The sequence below is a fragment of the Carcharodon carcharias genome, chromosome 6 (genome assembly GCF_017639515.1).
Source record: "Carcharodon carcharias isolate sCarCar2 chromosome 6, sCarCar2.pri, whole genome shotgun sequence".
NCBI classification, from domain to species: domain Eukaryota; kingdom Metazoa; phylum Chordata; class Chondrichthyes; order Lamniformes; family Lamnidae; genus Carcharodon; species Carcharodon carcharias.
This window is the reverse complement of record NC_054472.1, coordinates 28,240,321-28,261,863: the sequence shown is the minus strand read 5'-3', so window position 1 is coordinate 28,261,863 and position 21,543 is coordinate 28,240,321.

Sequence of the window (21,543 nt, the reverse complement as noted above, 5' to 3'; positions counted from 1 at the left end):
TCTGTCACTGCGGGAGGAACAGCTGGCCAACGAGTGATTCTGAAGGGAGAAGTGTTTCTGTGGCAGGGCCTTTCAAGCCTCGTACAAGCACTCTCCCACGCATGTGAATCCTTCCTGATTGACAATCATCTGATTGTCCTGAGTAATTTGAATGCTGCCTGCTGGGGTTTGCTATCAGTTGCCCATCTGAGCTGACCTGCATCTCCGCCCACCCACTGACCACACTCCCATGCAGCACCTGATCTTGCACACCATGACTCACATTTCACTTTTGTATTTAGACAACATGGTAGTGATTCAGTTTTGCATTTGCTTCCTGGCCCTTCCCCCTCCCCCAGTCACCCATTTCCTTTCCCCCATTACTGTCAACCCCCCTGGCATCACCTTCCACCTCCCCTCCCTGTTCTACCAGCCACAATCCTTTTCCTTCGGGGATGTCCAGGTGAAGGTGCACGTTACCTTCCTTCCCGAAAATTCCACCCCCATTCACGTTAACCTCTCCGACCTCCTATTCCCACTCCCAGGGTCTGTGTCTGCCTCCGAGTCCCAACCAACTACCAACACCATCCTTTCTACCAAACTCTCAACCTCCCCACCCTACTACCTCACTCTGCTCTTGGTCATTCTCACCATTCCCTCGCTCTATGCCCACCCTCAGTTCGCTCCCCAGGAGACAGGCATGGACTCATCAGAGCCCTCTCTTGCATGTTCACCTCAACATCCCCCCCCCCACCCAACACCGCCACTCTGGAACCCCTACACCCCACCCTGGATTCCCCCAACCCCAGTCGTTTAGTCCTTCCCCTTCCTTCATCCTCCAGCCTTACTCTCTTCCCTCTCCATACCCTGTCCTTCCCCTGGACTTCCTCCCATCTCCACAGTCCTTTTTCCCCCTGGACTCCCTCCCCTCTTTGCAATCATTTCCCCCCCCCTCAACACTCCAAATTCCTTCTCTTATGCCAACTCTCCAGTTGTCCTCATCTCCCCCATTACCCCCTCCTCCCTATGTACTTCCCCCCCACCTCCATTCCATCCCTCCCAACTTCATCCCCCGATACCTTTGTTCCCCCCCAACCTCATCCCCCAACACCTTTGTTCCATTCCTCCCAACCTCACCCACCCCCAATACCTCTTCCTCTCCTAGTCGATACTAGACCTTCCTCTACAACCACTCCCCCAGACCCCCAGCACATCTTCCTCTCCCAAACGCAGCTGGACCTTCCTCTCTACCCCCTCGACCATCATACTTTGTGAGCAGACCCTCAATGGTGACTTTCCACCTTCTGTGAGCTGCTTCACAGCAGAGCCATTTCCATGAGAATCCACCCAGCATGCCGTGGTCGTTCCTGCAGGGTCCTGTTACTGTTGGGCTCCAGCATCTTCTGTTCCTCAATGTCCATGATGTGAACACGGCCTTGGCAGTAAGTGCCGACTTCTGCACGTCACACTTGTCAAGACGTGTTCTGCTCCGGGGTGTTTTCCCTCCGACGTGGGCAGACGATCCAGCGGGCCGGGGCGGGGAGATCTTTCCTGTGGTCTGGCCCTCTAATGATATGCAGATAAATTACAATGAAGTTCCAAACGTCTGATGACAGGAAACGTGGCCCGCCATTGGCAGGGTGAGAGCGGGATTGCAATCTGGTTTCACGACATTGTGAAACCGATTTCTGGCCTTCTTACGATATTGTCCGCTCACGCTGCCGAGCATGCCCGACGTCAGTGGGCACAGAAAATTCTGCCCCATATCTGGGTTTTTGCTGTCCTCTGGTAAGCTCCCAGCTGTTAAATACATTAAATCCTATATCTCCTGCCCACAGAAGGATATAGCTGATCCTCTTTTCATTGCCAGTGCTTTTTAGGAAACTATTGAATATTAATCTGCACTATTGTTTAAACTCCACAAATGCCTCTGATATCATCAGCTCCCCAGTTCATTATGAGCTGTGGAAGCGCATTCATTGCTGTGCTGATCAGCATTTCATTTCTCATTTTCAAGCAATTCACTCAGGTTTTATTCTGGGTCGATTTTCCAAGTCAGCACTAAATTAGTTCAAATGCTTTAAGTTTACTTGTGTTCTTGTTGTCTTTTGGATCGCAGATGTTGGTAACAATCATACTTTGGAAAGATGTGTGAGAGGAAGACCCTGGGACAGGCAGTCAGCAGCATTTGGCACCTAACATCACATGAGAAATATAACTTCATTTGTTGGTGAGAAACTGTTGTTAGGGAGTGTCATCAGGTAACTGAGAGTTAGAAAAACAAATTTTTTTTTTAGAAAGGGGGCTACTTACGTTTAAGTAAGAAACACAAGCAATAGGGAAATAAAGTTAAGTCGATGCCAGATTAAATAAAGTTGCATAAATAAACCAAAGTAAAATAAAGTTAACGCAAGGAAGTAAAATGAAGCCATGGCAAGACAGCTCAGTCGTGTGGAATGTGTGACTTGTGATATGTGGGAAGCTGTGGGTGCCACCAGTGTCCTAGATGATTACACATGTAGGAAGTGTCACCAGCTGTAGAACCTTGAGTTCCGGGTTTTGGAGCTCGAGCGGCGGCTGACGTCACCGTGGCGCATTGGCGAGGTTGAGAGCTACATGGATAACGTGTTCAGAGAGGTGGTCACGCCACAGCTTAGGAGCCTGGAGGCAGAAAGGGAATAGGTGACCACCAGGCAGCCCAAGAAAATTCGGCAGGTAGTGCAGGAGTCCCCTGGGGTCCCACTCACCAATTGATTTTCCGTTTTAGGTACCGGTGAGGGCTTTGGTTCCTCAGGGGAGTGCAGTCAGGGTCAGGTTTGTGGCATCACGGGCAGCTCTGCAGTACAGGCGGGGAGGAAGAAGAGGGGAAGACCAGTAGTAATAGGGGATTCATTAGCTAGTAAAACAGACAGGCATTTCAGTGGCCATAGATGTGACTCCAGGATAGTAGGTTGCCTCCCTGGTGCCAGGGTCAAGGATGTCACAGAGTGACTGCGGGACATTCACCTGGGGGAGGGTGATCAGCCAGAGATCGTGGTCCATGTTGGTACCAATGACTTAGGTAAGAAAAGGGATGAGGTCCTGCAAGCAGACTTTAGGGGGCTCGGAAGAAGATTGAAAAGCAGGATGTCTAAAGCAGTAATCACAGGATTACTCCCAGTCCCGCGTGCAAGCAAGTATAGAAATAGGAGAATTGAGCAAATAAACATGTGGCTGAAAAGTTGGTGTAGAAGGGCGAGCATCAAATTTCCGAGGCATTGGAACTAGTTCTGGGGAAGGTGGAACCTGTACAAGCCAGATCGTCTACACCTGAACAGGACTGGGATGAATATCATCACAGGGAGATTTGCTAGTGCTGTTGGGATGGGGGTTAAACTAGATTGGCAGGGGGATGGGAACTTCAGGGCATGTTCAAAGCAGGGAACAGGAGATAGAGAATTAGTGAGTGATTCTGAAATACGAAGCAGCACAGGTTAAAAAAGCGTACAGCACAGCAACTTGGCAATGTTAAAAGGTACATATGTAAATGCAAGGAGCATAGTAAATAAAGCCAATGAACTGAGGGCACAGATAGATCATGGCACCATGATACCATCGCTATAATGGAAACTTGGCTTAAGGAGGGGCAAAAATGGCAGCTCAATATCCCTGGGTATATTGTTTTCAAGCAGGATAGGGAGGGGGATAAAAAAGGTGGAGTGTAGCATTATTCATTAAATAATCAATTACAGCTGTGAGGAGGGATGATTATACTAAATGAAGCATCAAATGAGGCCATATGGGTTGAGCTCAGAAATAAAAAAAGGGGCAGCCACACTGCTAGGAGTGTACTATAGACCGCTAAATAGTAGAAGGGAGTTAGAATAGCAAATATGTAGACAGATTTCTGAGTGCAAAGACAATAGGGCAGTAATCTTTGGGGACTTCAACTACCTTAATATAAATTGGGATAGAAACAGTGTGAAGGGCACAGAGGGCTCAAAATTCTTGAACTGCATTCAAGAGAACTGCTTGAGCCAACATGTAACAAGCCCAATGAGAGGGGGTGAGGGGGTGAAATTTTAGATTTAGTCTTAGGAAATGAAGCTGGGCAAGTGCATGAATTAGCAGTGGGAGCCAATTTTGGAGATCGTGACCATAATATTGTTAAATTTAGCATCATTATGGAAAAGGACAAAAATAGAACAGGAGCAAAAGTTCTAAATTGGGGGAAGACAAATTTTACAAAGCTGAGAGGTGAGCTGGTGAGAGTGGACTGAATACAGCTATTAGAAGCAAAAACTGTGTGTGAAATCAGTGGAAGGCATTCAAAGGTGAGATTCTATGGGCACATTGGAGACATGTCCCCACAAAGAAAAAGGGTGGTACTGCCAAATCTAGAGTCCCCTAATTATCCAGAAGCATACAGGCCAAGATAAAGCAGGAAAAGAAAGCAGTCACAAAAAACATAATATTATAGAAAGCCTAGAGGAGTATAGAAAGTACAAGAGTGAAGTAAAAATGGAAATTAGGAAGGCAAACAGAGGATACAAAAAATATTGGCAGATAAAATCGAAGAAAATCCTAAGATAATTTACCAGTACATTAAGAGCAAGAGAATAACTAAGGAAAATGTAGTGCCCTACCATCCATTCTTAATTAGCACATTCGTTTAGATAATATCACCACCTTCAACGCCTCTGTGTTTTTTGTTCTTTTGTCTGTGACATTGTTTGATTATCTGCTCCTATCACTGCTTGCTTGTCCCTACAACCACACCACCCCGCACCCTCACTTCTCTCCCCTACCTCTGCCACCACCCCCCCCCCTCCACCTCCCCACCCCCCCAACCTTAAACCAACTTATATTTCACCCCTTTCCTAAGATTCACTCAGTTCTGTTGAAGGGTCATAAGGACTCGAAACGTCAACTCTTCTCTTCTCCGCCGATGCTGCCAGACCTGCTGAGTTTTTCCAGGTAATTCTGAATCTGTTTAATTGTGTTGGTTGAGGGATGAGTGTTGGCTAGCACAGCTGATGAACTTCCCTGATCTTCTTTGTGCATTGGAATACTTTATATCCATCCCTGGTCAATGTCTCACGAAAAGACATTTTGAGTGTGGCTTTGTTGACTTGTGACTTGCTTCCAGCAATCAGAGATTTTTTTTTAACCTGCAAGTGCAGGGATGCCTAGTTGATGTTCTTTAGCTGTCCTTCACAGCACACCCTCCACAGCAGGCTTGGAACAGCAAAACTAGCGCATTGAGACCAGGGTTGTAGTTGTCTTTTAACCCCTTCTTGTGTATTCCTGGAAGGCCAAAAGCAAACGTGTTTCACCCAGATCTGCTTTCTTTTCAACTTACATCATGTCCACAGTCTGGGATATGATTTCTGCTGAGTTGGTAATCATCCATCATTATCTCCGTAACCACAGGAGATTATAGTTCTGTTTTTGCATTACATCTTTTTCTTTGAAGTGTATCTGGCTGAAGTAGGCCTTGACACATTTTTAGGTATGGCATTCCATTCTCTGAGCTAGGTGGTCAAGTGTAATCCACATAGGAATTTTCCAAAAAGTGGTTACTTTACAGTCTCGGCCAGCTTTTGCTTATAGGTCCTTTTTTTAAAAACATGCCTTACTTAAAAGTTCAATAAGTGATTTTTAGGCTATTACCATGGTCATGACAGTATAAAAGCCAAAACTGACATCTGGACAAAGTTTCACAATTCTCAATGTTATATCTGCCTTTGGTATAGCACTCTGCTGCTCATATTGTCACTTTTATATAGCAGTGGTGTTCCCTGTGGCCAGGTTAGGGGTACAAATGAGGGGGAAATTGCCTGAGCATTGTAGTCAAATGCATAAAACCCAATTTCTATGTATCAACGTGGGCTTCTGACAGTTTTGATGATTGGCAAGTTTTGAGTATATTTTGGGGCAGGATACTCCTTTTAATATTACAGAACCATAAAAAAAACATTGCATCCAGGAATGAAAGTTCCATGTTTTGCTTTGAAATTGGTTTCACAATCAAGCTTAACAATAACTTCAATCATAAAACACATCTCAAAAGAGTTTTGTTTGCACAACTAGTTTGATATCAAACTGTTCTATATTTGAAGCAGTTAATTTGCAGGTCCTAAAATACACCTTAATACCAACACTGTCAAAATAACACATGATGTTATTGACAAGTCAAATTGACAATTCAAAAGCTCAGACATCTGCATAAAATAAAATGATGATTATAGCTGACAAATACAATTGACAGGACTTAGGCAAATAATTAACATAAAATGTTTTTAATAAATCCCACAATGATGAATGATGTTGTAGTCAAGAACATTAATTAGCAATCTATAAACCAACTTAAGCTCAAATCAAGGGGATTTATTAATAATGTCTCAGAGGCACATCTGTCAAATTCCATCTTAAACAGACCAGAATCCATTTTACTCTTTATTACCATCGTTTCAGATTGACGAGTCTATCAAGAAAAAAATATTCTAATTCAGATTTTGATGCAAGGTTAGGTAGTCCAAACTGTAGATCCACAAATCTGGAACTGAAACGTTATAATCACACTGATAAAGAAGGAAAAATGTCCTTTTAATGGGAATTCAGCACACGTTCAAGCCAAAATAGCACCAATTTGATGTGCATTTGGCTTTGTGTAAGTAAAACTGTTAAAGAATAATATGGCTTGACTTCACCCTTGCAAATGAGCATCTGCCATTGAGAGTTACATGTGTCCTAGTTCTAAGCAGAGGTGAAATTGCTCGAATAGAAAAGAAGTATTGAATGAGCAGCCATCAATGTGGAATTGGAGGTGATAGGTGGTTAAAGAGAAGCCCAGTGTAAGAGGACCAGAATAGACAGATGAAGTTAGAGTGATGCAAGATCATGGAGGAATTTGAAAATGAGGACCAAACTATTGAAGCCAAATCACTGGGGTCTGGGAATCCAGCAGAGGTTGAAGGGGTCAGGTTAGTGAGAGAGTAGCATTTAGTGTGGTGAGGTCACTAGTTGAAGCATTATAGATTAATTGAAAATTGTGGAGATATAACCACAGGGAGACTGCCTAGCAAATCAGTTGGGTTTGGTGGCAAAGTGGGGAGGGAGGAATGAAGACAGGCAATATGACAAAAGTTAAAGAAAGTGGTCTTGATATTGGAGCGAGTTTGATGGAGGGTGTTGAGTTTGGATAAGAGAGTGAATGTGGAAAAGAAAGCTGAATTCATTGTCAAGCAGTAAGCATGGATTCAGAGCTCCTAACTCAGCCTCATGCAACAGATGGTGAGGTTGAGGAAAGCAAGAGCAGAAGCATGCACTTGCTCACTAAAAGCAAAATGATAGCTTTGGCTTTGCCAACACTAATCTGAAAGAAATTTTAGCTCATCCAGATCTTGATATCAGATAAGTTTTAAATTAAATGAGGACGCAAAGAGCTGGAGGAGAGGTCTTGTGGCATTGTGGTTAACATCCGTACCTCTGAGCCAGAAGATTTCATATTCAAGAAAGGTGCATTCATAATATTGATCATCAACCTGCAAATTCTTCCAACATGCGCGTGGCAGGGGGTAAGAGCTTGAGAAACTCCTGGTTAGCTATGCTTGATACAGAGTGTCGACCCTCAAGCTATAGCATCTGTCTTCAGGCTAACAACCTCTTCAAGATGCGAGAAGTCTTCTAAGTGTAATTTTAAAGGGATAGAGCAGTGTGTCATCACATGTGGTATCTGACTCCATGATGACATTGTCAAGGGATAGCAAACAGTTGATGATGCGACATGCAGGATGTGATAATGTGGGAAAAGAGAAACTGTTGTAAGTGATACAATGCCATTTTGCAAGGAACGTGAGCAGAACCAGGAGGGCAGTAACACTAAAGTGGACTTCAACAGAGTCATGTTGCAGAAGGATAGCATTGTCAATGGCAGTGAAGGCCACAGAGGGGTTGAGCAGAAAGCTGCATTCATAGCCACATAGAAGTCCTTTTTGACTTCAAAATGATGTGATCTGACTGCTGTGGGTGGAGTAAGAAAAAAAACAATTTGGAAGTGTTCTAAGAAGTTGTATTAGGGAACCTTGTTGCAAGGCAATGAAATATTCCAGGACTTTGGAGGGAAGGAAGTTAGGGATTATGTGGTACAAGTAGAATAAACAATGTTTAAACATTTTCAACTATTACAGCTCCTACATTATAAACTAGAAGATTTAGTGCACATGAATTTGAATGTGTGTGTATTAATTGCTAGCACAATTTACATGAAAAAAATCATTATTTCAAGGAATGTGTTTGACACAGATTTGTTTCTTCAGATATGATGTAAACTAAATCAAAACGAATCATGATGTCATTAGTGCCTATGATTACATGATGAAAATGATGCATAGTTTTGTCATCAATCAAACGGTTTGTCAAACATTTCCTTTTTGTTAAGAAGACAGTTCCACTTTAAAGTGGTTTCACCTGTGTAATGGTTGGATTCAAAACAATTTCTGCATCTTTCTTTTAAACAACTAGGAATCAGACAGGTTCTTCCCCACCACGAATCTCTAACATTTATTCCACAATCTCAGAGATAAAATCTAACACTTTCTGAGCCACACAGATCAGCTTCAGATCTTGCCTGTGCTGGGTTTGCTGATCTCAACAAGGATGGCAGCAATGCTGCCACAATTGATCACGCACTTTTTGGCAATTGCAAAATTGGCCCGGGTTGCTTTCATGTGTCAGCCATTGCTTAAAGTCAGAGTTCTTGCCTCTGAGCCAGAAAGTGGTGAGCTCAAGCCTCATTCCAGAAATTTGAGCATATAATAGAGGCTGGGTCTTCAGTACAGTCTTGGCAGAGTGCGACGCTGTTGGCAGTGCTGTCCTTCAGATAACATGTCTTCACTCCCAAGTGGGTGTAAAAAGGCCTTCAGCACTACTTGAAGACCGGCTGGGGCATTTTCCTTGGTTAGCGGTTGACTAGAACCTGAATGAAATTATCTGATAATTTACTTCATTGTTGCTTGAGGGTCATTTCATTGTGCAAATTGGCTGCTGTGTTCCGTACATTTCAAAAGTAATTGATTATGACGTGCCTTGGGATGTCCCAGGGCTGTAAATGGTGCCATATACATGCAAGTCCTTTCTTTAATATGAGCATTATCCAGTGACCTGTCCTAGCTAGAGTATAGTTAAAGCCATCAGAAGGCAGGATCAGTCTTGGCTCACTGCCCCCCATGATCAAATAACCTGCTTATATGCATAGCAGTACTGGCATGAAGGAGGTATGCTTACGGTGGACGATTAGCACCAAGGAATCATATATCCTGGTATCAGTTAACAATATTAGCATGAGGAAGAAAATAAATATACCTCCTTTTCAAGCCACTTAAACTTCTCAAGCGTATCAGATCGAGACCTTTGAAAGAAGAGAAAAGGATGAAACAAAAACCACTGCTTCACCTCACAATTAAGGCAGTGGGTAATCTTTTTACAGAAAACAAAACTTCACAACACATTTAGTTCTTCTGCACCTTCAAGCGAACCTTTTAGTTTGAAAGGGGCAGGCAACATTCACACCCCAAATTCACTAAACAAGAAATGTTTATGTATTTGTGAATTCACTCAAAGTGGGTATGAGGCAGAGTGCATTTTAAGTATGTTCCACTTGCACTGATCTGAACCCCTCTGTAATTCTAAGTTGAGGGCATTAGATGACTCATCCCCTGGCAGAGCCCAGCCTCTGAGAGTCCTGCAGCAGCAGCAATCACTGCTGTGATCAGGGGTTTCCGGCTGCTGTCCGAAAAGAACAGCCCAAAGGCCTCCAGCTAATCTGTGGCAGAGCTTCACCATAATTAACAAAATGGGACTCATCTTCAAGGTCACTATTCACTCCCTTCAACCTTCTGAATGGAGAGGGACTGCGCACAGCGTCTTTGGACCACTTGTGCTGGGCACTCCATCTCCGCCAGCAAATGAACAGGAAAATATGGCAGGAGAACTGAAATTTTGCTTTTCTTCCTTTAAATAATTGTTCCTGGTCTGTGCCTATTTCAAGAAAAGGCAGTCAACTCCTTCAAGGGAAACTCAATAAATACCAGAGACATCTTAAGGACGAATAAAATGGGTGGTGACGGTGCAGTGGTATTGTCACTGGGCTGGTAATCCAGAAACCCAGGGTTAATATTCTGGGGACCTGGGTTCAAATCCTACCATGGCAGATGGTGGAATTTGAATCCAATGAAAATTTGGAATTAAAAGTCTTCTGATGACTGTGAAACCATTGCCGATTGTCATAAAAACCCATCTGGCTCACTAATGTCCATTAGGGAAGGAAATCTGCTGTCCTTACCTGGCTTACATGTGACTCCAGACCCACAGCAATGTGTTTAACCCTTAACTGCCCTCTGAGCAAGGGCAATAAATGCTGGCCAAGCCAGTGACACCCACATCCTGTGAACAAATGAACACAAAGAGGACAGAAACTCAACATCATCTTTGCCCTGTTATTTGTGAATTGCCTCTGAGAATAAGCAAAAATTGATCGTACTTCGTTTGTCAGCAAAGTGTAAAATGAAAAAACAGGCTAACTTTTTGGAAATAGATCCTTGATCAAAACCCTGAGTGCCAACTAGAACTTCAATTTACCATTTATGCTTTTCAGATGCAGGCAGACCTATTGCATATTTCCAGCTTTCATTATGCATTAAGAACAGTCAAATTTTCTTACAATTCCAGCCTTCATTCTATATTATTGGTTTTCCATGCAGCCAGAATAGTATTGTAAGAAAAGAGACATTTACTGTGCAAAATTGTGGTAATTTGACCAAAAACCATTCTTTGCAAGGATAGAAGATCTTTTTTGAAGTAAAGTAAACCTACTAAAAGCTGCAGGCTGGTGTTTCACTAATAAGCAAGAACTACTGAACTGTGATGTGAAACAACACTTTGGTGTGCCTAGCTGTCATAAAAAGAGAGCTAAACACAGCAGACAACCACACTTCAAAGCTGTGTTAAATCTTTCAGTTAAACCATGCCTAATTAAGAATGCTTGGAGAATGCAAAAGTTAATTAGTGTGTAGGCCTTCGTGAATCATCACTCATGTTTCAATCGTTTGATAAGAGATGAGAACGGCTGGATTGTATAACCATTATGAACAGCACAGAACATAAATAACTGGGAATGTATCAATGTGAACAATGAAACCCTTGAATTCTAGTTTGAAGACAAGGGATGGGAAGGAAGTCATAAAAACTGATTATGGGAGACAGTAGAGGCTGCGATAAGGAAAATCCTGATTGATTATGGTCCCAGAAACTCATAGGCGGTGGTTAATACTAGGCTGAGTTTTCACCTCATGGTTTAAACAAAGAACTCCACATCCCATTGGATATAGGAGAATATGACAATAAGGCCCTGTCAAAATGACAACCTAGGTCCACCCCTGGAAAGGGTACTAAAGATGATGCAAAAAGAGCACTGACTACTGTGCCCTAAAGGAAGTGACTTTGACAGTCGTCTCAAACCCATAATCAACACAGTTGGTAGTTGTATGTATTCTTATCTCTTGTAACATTATTTGTGTACTGTTTGATTTTAGCTTTATTTTAATCAACTTTAGATTGTGTGAGAGCAGTGGTTCTAAATATGTCTTGAAGATATGATAAAATCCTAAAGATGGAGCTTATGTTTGCTGTGTAATTTCTCATAAATCTCAAGTATGAATCATAAACCTGTAGACTTGGAGTGGAGACTTTCATTATTTATGAGCAGGGTGTCCTAATCACCCACAAACAAAACCAATGCTTCTTTACTGAAAGGCTAAAGGAATAGCTATCAACAGTAAAACAAGACTCAGTAACCCAGCAGGGATTAAAAACAAGACCCTGCTGAGGCTGAGCAGAGAATTAGATTTGACAATAGTCTAATTTCCAGCAAATCAGGCATAAATTTCATCTGGTGAAGCCAATTTAAGGAGGTTTGTTGCAGCTTTTAAAAGCATTGTGGAGTTTTACACGCTTTATTAGTCTCAAAGAAGCATGATGGCAAAAATCCAGAACTCCTTATTACTTCAACTTCTTCAGTAATCTACTTCAACTTAATAGCCCAAATTTTGCGAGAGTGGAGCATCTCCCGACATGTCCTGTTCATTAGACATGTTCACAAAGTTTAGTTTTAATATTTTTTGCCCACAAAGTTGCTGGAGGTGGATGAGAAGCGAGTGCAACAGGACAAATAAGACGTCTCTTTAATGAGGTTTAAGGTTTCAGAGAAATAAGCAGCCCAAGGACTAATAAGGAAGGTGATATAGAGGATTCAATGTCAAATCAAGAACAGAAAACAAATAAAGGGAAAGAAAAATTCGATTAAAAGAGGGAGATAAAAAGAGAAGAAAAAATAACGAAGTAAAATTAAAAACTTGAATTTTTAAAAAATCAACAACAACAATTTTCAACTTGAAAGAACTCCACACTTTTAATTGTTCATTTTCTGGGCAAGAGATATTGAATGGCAGTCATTAATAATGATCACATTATTAAAAGGGCAATTGCACTGTTAATTAATGAGTTCACTCTCTAGTGAGTTCGATGAGTAACTAATCATATCAAATTCACAAGGATCATGGGCAACGATGCTACCTCTGTGAAGTGGAGCGATGCAAATTGGTCGTGATTCTCAGGAGTTGGTGAGGCAAAGATGGGCTATATTACAGAGGCGGAAGTAGGCAACCTTTATAATGGAGAGGCTATGGGGTCAGGAGCTCAGTTCAGTGTCAAAAAGGATGTTGAGGTTGTGAACATTCTGGCTCAATGTGAAACAGTGGCCAAGGAGAGTTTGGACCAACTGACGAGAATGCAAAGTTTGTGCTGGGTCTGAAGACAATGGCTTATTCATTTCTTGTCTGTCTCATTGGGCCAAATTTTCCCCTCTGCTTCCAGAAATACAGGCCCGGCCATATCCTGACTTTACGATCCTGAACCAGTCACCTCCTCCCACTCCCACAGAACTTTTGTCATTGTGCGACATGGGCAGGCAAGGTTTGAATTGGCTGCTTCGATAGGCAGACCCAAGGCAATGAGGGAGGCGGGCAGTACTAAGGTGATCTGGTAAGAAGTCCTGCCTTGGTTTTCCAGGTCATTGGCCTAGTGCTCTACATGGTTGTTAAGCAACCTAGTCCTCACCCCTCATCTCCCCTCCATGCCCTCCCCTCTGTAGCCACTCATCCAGTATCTACTATATTCAGACCTCATAAGAAATGTAATAGCAATGAAAAGTCCTGAAACAGACTTTAAAAAAATTAAACATAAACAAAAACTGCTGGAAAAACTCACCAGGTCTAGGGGAAAAAAAAATGAACATTTCACAAACTCCTAAGACAGTTAATCAAGCACATATCCATTCATACTCCAGTGAAAAGTATTCTACTCCTACTGGAAAAAAAAATTAAATCCTCTTAAGTGATCATAAGTTATGAAAATGAACAAACACCCATTCAAAAACCAAATCAAAGACACATAATCCTATTATAATCTAATAAAACTATCAATCACATGAAGTTCAAAGTCTCCTGGACAACAGTGTAAGCAATCCCCTGCTGTATTCAGAACATTAATAGTTTTGAAACTCAGGCAAGCATTCATAATAATTTCAACTGTGTCAACAAAACACCAGAGCTAAATACAATGGCTATACTAGACCTGGTATTGTGCAATGAGATGGGAGTAATTAATCATTTCATAGTGAAGGTGCCCCTAGGTAGCAGCGACCATAATATGATTGAACTTTACATTCTGTTTGTGGGAGGGAGGAATGGGCCTGAGAACTTTTTAAAATTTAGATAAGGGCAATTATGAGGGCACAAAAGCTGAGCTGGCTAAAGTGATTTGGCAAATTAGGTTAAGGGATAGGCCAATAGAGATACAGTGGCTAATATTTAAGGGGGGATATTTCAGAATGTGCTAAGTAGATATATTCCAATGAGTAAGACAAAGTCCAAGGGATGGACACACCATCTATGGTTAACTAGAAAGGGTAAAGATAGTATCAAACTTAAAGAAAAGGCATATAATTGTGCAAAGACAGGTGGCAGGTCAGAAGATTGGACAGAATATAAGGAACAGCAAAGAATGACTAAAAGACTAATAACAAGGGAAAAATTGCAGCATGAGAGAAAGATAGCCAAGAAATATAAAAACAGATAGTAAGAGTTTTTATAATGAGTTAACAAAGTGAGTGTTGGTCCTATATCTGGAGAATTGATAATGGAAAACAAGGAGATGGCAGATGAATTGAACAAGTATTTTGCATCAGTTTTCACTATAGAGGATACAAGTAACATCCCAGAGGCAGCTAGAAACCAGGAAATGGAAGTGGGGGAGGAAGACAGGAAAATTACAGTCACCAGAGATGTGGTACTGAGTAGATTGTTGGAGCTGTGGGCTGACAAGAGCCCAGGTCCTGATGGACTTCATCCTGGGTCTTAAAATAAGCCTCTAGTGAGATAGTTGGTGCATTGGTTTTAATTTTCCAAAGTTCCCTAGATTCAGGGACAGTCACATTAGGGAAGATTGCACATATAACTCCATTATTCAAAAAGGGAGGGAGTCAGAAAGCAGGTCGCGACCAGCCAGTTAGCTTAACATCTGTTGTAGGCAAAATGTTAGAATCTATTATTAAAGAAGCTATAGCAGAGCAGTTGGATAAGCTCAAGCTAATCAGGCAGAGTCAAGCTGGTTTTGTGAAAGGGAAATCATGTTTAACCAACTTATTGGAGTTTGTTGAGGAAATAACATGTGCTGTGGAAAAAGGGGAACCGGTGGATGTACTGTATTTACATTTCCAGAAGGCATTTGATGAAGTGCCACATCAAAGGTTATTGCGGAAAATAAAAGCTCATAGTGTAGGAAGTAACGTATTGGCATGGATAGAAGATTGGCTGGCTTAGAGGAAGCAGGGAGTAGGCATAAATGGGTCTTCTTCAGGTTGGCAGGGTGTAACGAGTGATGTGCCATAGGGATCAGTGCTGGGACCTCAACTGTTCACAATTTATATAAGTGACCTGGATGAAGGGATGGATGGGATGGTTGCCAAATTTGCTGATGACACAAAGATAGGTAGGAAAGTAAGCTTTGAAGAGGACATGAGGAGGCGACAAGGAGATAGGGATAGATTAAGTGAGTGGACAAAAATCTGGCAAATGGAGTATAATGTGGGAAAATGTGAAATTGTCCATTTTGGCAGGAAGAATAAAAGAGAAATATATTATCTAAATGGTGAGAGATTGCGAGGCTTCAAAGTGCAGAAGGATCTGGGTGTCCTAGTGCATGACTCGGAAAAGACTAGTATGAGGTACAGCAAGTAATTAGGAAAGCTAATAGAATGTTATCATTTATTGCAAGGAGAATTAAATACAAAAGTAGGGAGGTTATGCTTCAGTTGTGCAGGGCACTGGTGAGACCACATTTGGAGTGCTGTGTACAGTATTGGTCACCTTATTCAAGGAAGAATGTGTTGGAAGCAGTTCAGAGAAGGTTTACCAGACTAATACCTGGGGCAGAATTTGGCCGTCGGCAAGCAGGGGGCAGGACCTGCTCGCCGACATGTAAAATGGCGCAGGGTGACGTAAGGCAGAACCCCCAACGTCATCCCGCCACATTTAAATTTTCAGGAAGGCCTGTGCACAGCCAAATCAGCTGTGCACCCGCCAGCCTGTCAATGGCCAATTGAGGCCATTGACAGGATCATTTAAACAATTAAAGAACCTGCCTGTCCAACCTTAAGGTTGGTGGGCAGGCCAGGAGCCCTGGCGGCAGCTAGAAAAAACATGAAACCTCATCCACCAGCGGGACGAGGTTTCATGTAGCGTTTTAAAAAGTTTAATAAAGTTTTACTGTAACTTGTGAACATGTACCATCTCATTGAGGGGGACATGTTAGGGAATTTTTTTTTTCTGTTTTTAATCTTTTTAAAAGCGTAAGCGATCTCCCTGAGGCAGCACTTAGCCTCAGGGAGATGTGCGCTATTTTGTGCGCATGCGCAAAAGACGCACTCTCGCTTTTGAGGAATTCCCCCCCCCCAACCCGGCCAGAACGGGAAGTGCATAGCGCTTCCTGCCGGACATCATGCTGAGTGGGCCTTAATTGGCCCGCCTACCAGGTAAAAAATTCTGCTCCTGGAATGGGGGTGTTATCTTATGAAGAAAGGTTGGACTGACTAGGCTTGTATCTGCTGGAGTTTAGAAGAGTGGGAGGTGACTTGATTGAAGGATATAAGATCCTGAGGGGTCTTGACAGGGTGGATGTGGAGAAGATGTTTCCTCTTGTAGGAGAATCTGGAACTGGGGGTCACTTTTTAAAAATAAGGGGTCGCCCAGAGATAAGGTGATTTTTTTTTTCACTCAGATGTCATGAGTCTTTGGGGCTCTCTTCCTGAAAAGCTGCTGGATGTAGGGTCTTTGAATATTTTTAGGGCAGAGTTGGATAGATTCTTGATAAGCAAGGGGCTGTTAGGTTATTGGGGGTATGTTGGGTGCAGATTTCAGGTTACTATCAGATCAGCCATGATCTTATTTAATGGCAGAACAGGCTTGAGGGGCTGACCGGCCTATGCCAGCTCCTTGCTCGTATGTACTTAAATGGGTGGTGCCACCTAAAAGGTACCATTGTAAAAAATAGTAAACTTAATGTGCAGCCCAGAGGCCAATCAATCCAACTACACCACCAATCAGTTCTCGTTCCTCAATCGATTCCCACTCCTGGTCAAACCTCAACTCCTGGCCTCATCCTTTCCCAGTCATCTTCCCCTTTAAACACTTTTGAAGGCCACTGCCAGTGAAGCAACAGCTGCAATTCCACGACTTTCCACTAGTGGGTGACATCCAGCAGCTGTCCACAGGTACAAAAACAGAATTACCTGGAAAAACTCAGCAGGTCTGGCAGCATCGGCGGAGAAGAAAAGAGTTGACGTTTCGAGTCCTCATGACCCTTCGACAGAACTTGAGTTCGAGTCCAGGAAAGAGCTGAAATATAAGCTGGTTTAAGGTGTGTGTGTGGGGGGCGGAGAGATAGAGAGACAGAGAGGTGGAGGGGGTTGGTGTGGTTGTAGCGACAAACAAGCAGTGATAGAAGCAGATCATCAAAAGATGTCAACAACAATAGTACAATAGAACACATAGGTGTTAAAGTTAAAGTTGGTGATATTATCTAAACGAATGTGCTAATTAAGAATGGATGGTAGGGCACTCAAGGTATAGCTCTAGTGGGTTTTTTTTTTTATTTTATATAATGGAAATAGGTGGGAAAAGGAAAATCTTTATAATTTATTGGGAAAAAAAAAAAGGGGGAAACAGAAAGGGGGTGGGGATGGGGGAGGGGACTCACGACCTAAAGTTGTTGAATTCAATATTCAGTCCGGAAGGCTGTAAAGTCCCTAGTCGGAAGATGAGGTGTTGTTCCTCCAGTTTGCGTTGGGCTTCACTGGAACAATGCAGCAAGCCAAGGACAGACATGTGGGCAAGAGAGCAGGGTGGAGTGTTAAAATGGCAAGCGACAGGGAGGTTTGGGTCATTCTTGCGGACAGACCGCAGGTGTTCTGCAAAGCGGTTGCCCAGTTTACGTTTGGTCTCTCCAATGTAGAGGAGACCACATTGGGAGCAACGAATGCAGTAGACTAAGTTGGGGGAAATGCAAGTGAAATGCTGCTTCACTTGAAAGGAGTGTTTGGGTCCTTGGACGGTGAGGAGAGAGGAAGTGAAGGGGCAGGTGTTGCATCTTTTGCGTGGGCAAGGGGTTGTGCCATAGGAGGGGGTTGAGGAGTAGGGGGTGATGGAGGAGTGGACCAGGGTGTCCCGGAGGGAGCGATCCCTACGGAATGCCGATAAGGGGGGTGAAGGGAAGATGTGTTTGGTAGTGGCATCATGCTGGAGTTGGCGGAAATGGCGGAGGATGATCCTTTGAATGCGGAGGCTGGTGGGGTGATAAGTGAGGACAAGGGGGACCCTATCATGTTTCTGGGAGGGAGGAGAAGGAGTGAGGGCGGATGCGCGGGAGATGGGCCGGACACGGTTGAGGGCCCTGTCAACGACCGTGGGTGGAAAACCTCGGTTAAGGAAGAAGGAGGACATGTCAGAGGAACTGTTTTTGAATGTAGCATCATCGGAACAGATGCGACGGAGGCGAAGGAACTGAGAGAATGGGAAGGAGTCCTTACAGGAAGTGGGGTGTGAGGAGCTGTAGTCGAGATAGCTGTGGGTGTCGGTGGGTTTGTAATGGATATTGGTGGACAGTCTATCACCAGAGATTGAGACAGAGAGGTCAAGGAAGGGAAGGGAAGTGTCAGAGATGGACCACGTGAAAATGATGGAGGGGTGGAGATTGGAAGCAAAATTAATAAATTTTTCCAAGTCCTGACGAGAGCATGAAGCAGCACCGAAATAATCATCGATGTACCGGAGAAAGAGTTGTGGAAGGGGGCCGGAGTAGGACTGCAACAAGGAATGTTCCACATACCCCATAAAGAGACAGGCATAGCTGGGGCCCATGCGGGTACCCATAGCCACACCTTTTATTTGGAGGAAGTGAGAGGAGTTGAAGGAGAAATTGTTCAGCGTGAGAACAAGTTCAGCCAGACGGAGGAGAGTAGTGGTGGATGGGGATTGTTCAGGCCTCTGTTCGAGGAAGAAGCTAAGGGCCCTCAGACCATCCTGGTGGGGGATGGAGGTGTAGAGGGATTGGACGTCCATGGTGAAGAGGAAGCGGTAGGGGCCAGGGAACTGGAAATTGTTGATGTGACGTAAGGTGTCAGAGGAATCACGGATGTAGGTGGGAAGGGACTGGACAAGGGGAGAGAGAAGGGAGTCAAGATAACGAGAAATGAGTTCTGTGGGGCAGGAGCAAGCTGAGACGATCGGTCTACCGGGGCAGTTCTGTTTGTGGATTTTGGGTAGGAGATAGAAGCGGGCCGTCCGAGGTTGGGCAACTATCAGGTTGGAAGCTGTGGGAGGGAGATCCCCAGAGGAGATGAGGTCAGTGACAGTCCTGGAAACAATGGCTTGATGTTCAGTGGTGGGGTCATGGTCCAGGGAGAGGTAGGAGGAAGTGTCTGCAAGTTGACGCTCAGCCTCCGCGTGGTAGAGGTCAGTGCGCCAGACAACAACAGCACCACCCTTGTCAGCGGGTTTGATGACAATGTCAGGGTTGGACCTGAGAGAATGGAGTGCAGTAAGTTCAGAGAGAGACAGGTTAGAATGGGTGAGAGGAGCAGAGAAATTGAGACGACTAATGTCGCGCCGACAGTTCTCAATGAAAAGATCGAGAGAAGGTAAGAATCCAGAGGGAGGGGTCCAGGTGGAGGGAGAATATTGAAGATGGGTAAAAGGATCCGTTGAACTGGGAGAGGACTCCTGCCCAAAGAAGTGAGCCCGGAGACGAAGACGGCGGAAGAAGAGTTCAGTATCATGCCGAGCCCGAAATTCATTGAGGTGATATCACCAACTTTAACTTTAACACCTATGTGTTCTATTGTACTATTGTTGTTGACATCTTTTGATGATCTGCTTCTATCACTGCTTGTTTGTCGCTACAACCACACCAACCCCCTCCACCTCTCTGTCTCTCTATCTCTCCGCCCCCCACACACACACCTTAAACCAGCTTATATTTCAGCTCTTTCCTGGACTCGAACTCAAGTTCTGTCGAAGGGTCATGAGGACTCGAAACGTCAACTCTTTTCTTCTCCGCCGATGCTGCCAGACCTGCTGAGTTTTTCCAGGTAATTCTGTTTTTGTTTTGGATTTCCAGCATCCGCAGTTTTTTTGTTTTTATCGCTGTCCACAGGTCACTGGTCTCATTCAAATGAGACCTGAGTCATAATATCGGGTGTCCCTCAATTCGAGGGTGACATCTACTCAGGGTTGCAAATTTCTGCCATGGGTCTTCATGTGACCAAACAGGTCCATTCTTGACCCATGGATCTTTGGACACATGGGGTAGGATGTCCCACAAGGTAGTAGGATCCAGAGAGCAGAATTTGCATCTTTTCCTTTTCTTCTCTGGCACTGCTCTGCCTCATCATTAAGGTGTTTGAACTCAAAGCATGATGCAGCTTGATGGACAGGTTGTCACCATTTTGAACGATCCCCCCAGTCATTAATGTCAATGCTGCTGCACTTTCAAGTAGAGCTTCAGAGTGTCTTTGAAGTGTTTCCTTTCTCTTCCCCTGAAATGCTGGCGTTTGAGAGTTCAGAAAATGAGGGAAATGCTTTTCAGTCATCTGGATAGTGTGCAGACTGTCAAAATTGATTTTGCATGAGTTTTTCCTGAATGCGTGTGGATTTGGCTTCAAGGAGTACATTAGCAAGTACTTGTTCAATGGTCTTCCCATTGAGTTGGAGGATGCGACAGAGACAGTGCTGATGGAATTTCGCTGGCACTGATGCACAGTCCAGGTCTCACTGCAATACAGAAGTGAGGTGAGGACAACTGTTCTGTACACTAGGGCTTTTGTTGACTTACAAAGGTTTTCAATGTTAAGCATTCACTGCCAAAGATTGTAGAAGACTGTACTGGTGTAGCCGATTCGGTGTTGGATCTCTGGGTGGCCTTTTAAGAGAGATGGGTATCAAGGCCTGAGGGAGGCACTCAACATATTTCAAAGTCTCTCCTTCAACTTACATGGCAGATAGAATGTGTGGCTGGCCAGATATGGGTTGGGCTGACTTTCTTATATGCAGAATTGACGAGATCGAGAGCAGCTTGCAAATCTGGTGCAGAGTGGACTAAAAATTGTAGATCAGTTATGTCTATGGTGGTTGATTTAGTGTTGGCACAGAGGCGACTGCAGTTCAAGAGTTTTCCATCTGGGCAGTATTACATGAGAGCAGTTAATCTTTGATGAGGTGAATAGTCACAACTGGGTAGATTGTAAGTAATATGTAAGCCATCACACAGCCTTGCTCAACACCAGTCTGGATTTTGTAGACATCTATTTCAGGTCTCCCACTCAAGACAGTTGCAGTCATGTCATCATGAAGCAGTTGTCGAATTATGAAGAAGTTTCATGGGCAATCAAATCTTAGGAGCACAATCCACAGACTCTTGCAATTTACTGGGTCAAATTCTTTGGCCAGTTCAATGAATGCAATGAAGAGTGCCTCAGTACTGCCTGATCAGGCACAGGGCCTGGCTATTTAGGCCATAAATCGGGTGGGTTGTGAAATGGGCAGCTGACCCAAACCCAGTAGTTTCCTTTAAGCCAAGTAATGTTAGTAGTACTCCTGGTGTGTGTTCTGTCTCTTTCTCTCACTCTGTCTGTTTCTCTCTGCAGTCGCTATTTTCTCCCTCCTCTTTTTATTTATCTGGAATATGTGCATCATTGGCATTTGCTGCCCATCCCAAAGCTCCCTTGAGAAGGTGATGGTGAGCCTTCTTGAACTGTTGTGGTCCTTGCATTGTATGAACTACCACAGTGCTGTTAGGAAGGGAGTTCCAGGGCTTTGACCCGTAACAGTGAATGAGCGCTGCTATAGTTCCCAGTCAGGATAGTGAGTGACTTGGAAGGAAACTTGCAGGTTGTGTTGTTCCCATGCATCTGCA